Source organism: Musa acuminata, chromosome BXJ3-10 (genome assembly GCF_036884655.1).
Source record: "Musa acuminata AAA Group cultivar baxijiao chromosome BXJ3-10, Cavendish_Baxijiao_AAA, whole genome shotgun sequence".
Taxonomy (NCBI): Eukaryota; Viridiplantae; Streptophyta; class Magnoliopsida; order Zingiberales; family Musaceae; genus Musa; species Musa acuminata.
The window spans coordinates 28,355,925-28,357,731 of record NC_088358.1 but is presented as its reverse complement, the minus strand read 5'-3'; positions in this window follow the sequence as shown (position 1 = coordinate 28,357,731).

Genomic DNA, 1,807 nt, shown 5'->3' with positions numbered 1-1,807 from the left:
CTAATAAATTAGGATATTGGTGGAAGAAGAAGAGGAAGAAGAAGAAGAAGTGTGTTGACAAGGCAGCACAACAGCCTCTCCCGCAATCCATGGCGAGATACTTCAACTACCTTTCGGACACTATCTATATGAACAGCATTGGGGACAGCTATGGTTTTCTAAAGGCGCCCATTATTGACTTGTTGGCCCCCAAAACAAAAGCCAATGCAGCACTTTTTTCTCTGAACATACTTTTGACAAGAGTCTACTCTGTGCTCATTCATACATAAATCTTGTCCATGTCGAAGTTGGATGAATGAATGCCAAACTTCCTTTCATGAGCAACAGCAGATGGTGGATTCAGGATTTCAGTTCATTAGCACACTGTTCATGTTGATCCTTAGAATAAATTAACAAGGCAACAATCACAGTATCCAGCTGAATGGTTGGACAATTGGATATGATTCAGTACTTGTTAGGCTGCATTTATCTGAAACCAAGCCAAAGAAGTCTGGAAACAGGAGATGTCAAAGAACAGCAATCAAGCTTTGTCACCAAGCATCTTCAGATAAAGGCAATCAAAAAAAGAAAAAAGGTACTTTTTCAGGTTGACAACATGGATCACAAAAGCACAAAAGAAGAGGAAAACTCAGCATCTGCGCTGTATTCATATTGTAGAAAGCAGTATGGTCTAAAGATCAAACTGGTCCCATTGTGGTCAGATTAGACATGCTACCTAAATCACAAGCTTCTCTTTTTTTGATTGGATGCCTGCCTTGAAGAACAAGCTGCAGGGATTGATTAGGCCTACCCTTTGGCACATTGTCAAACTTGCTTAAATGACATGTAGCTCTGATCTCAGATTGTTATCAACTTGCTGAATGACCACAAGAAATATGCAAACTTGCCTGATTAGGCAGATGTTTTATTCTCCCCATCAATGAAAATTAGAGAGAGGATCTTTCCATGCTAGTATTTTCTGTACTATCTAATTAGGTTACCATATCCGTGAGTTAAATTTATAACAATACAATTCTGAATCACCATACAATTCTGAATCTTGATCTAATTTAAACAGATATATAGTTCTTTTCCTTCTAATTTTTGAATATAAATTTATATTTTGGAAATTATTATTATCATTATTCTTTTTTCATGTAAACTATATCGGAAAATATAGATTGAGACCTTAAATATTGGTCTGACGGTGATGTATCAAATCCATTCATCAAAGGTTGAGGGTTCAAAATCATATCAGATATATATATTTAAAGACGTCGACTAGTTTATCTAAGAAAAAAAGACTTAATACATTATGGTAAGATCCTGAACTCCAATTTCACCATCATCGCTTATTTTTGGAAAATAAAAAATAATATCAACCATGGAATCCAAATGGTCCATAACCTATTCTGGATTGAATTGTCTTCCTCGTTCCCAATCTCAAATATCGGGGGTGAGGCCACCTCGAGAAGGAAAGGTTCTCAGCCTTCAACTCTTCCGAAGCTTGTCATTTGGTCCCCTTTTCCTGTCCTCATCGCCTCACTCCGTAAATGTAAAACCCCTTCCTCTAAAAGGGCATCAAAGCAATACAACGTCTACAAGTTGAAAACGCCCCATACGTAGTGCATCCATCTGACGCTAACTGAGAAGATTGCACGCACATACACTCGCCAAACTCACGTACGCCCATCGCCACCGTTCGCAGGGAAACACGGGTCCTCCAGAGACCACCAATAAATGGGTCGAAGAGGGTTAGCTCGTCGCGGTGTGAGACAGCACATGGAACCACCTAATCCTCCGAGTAATAACTCGATTTCCAAGTGGT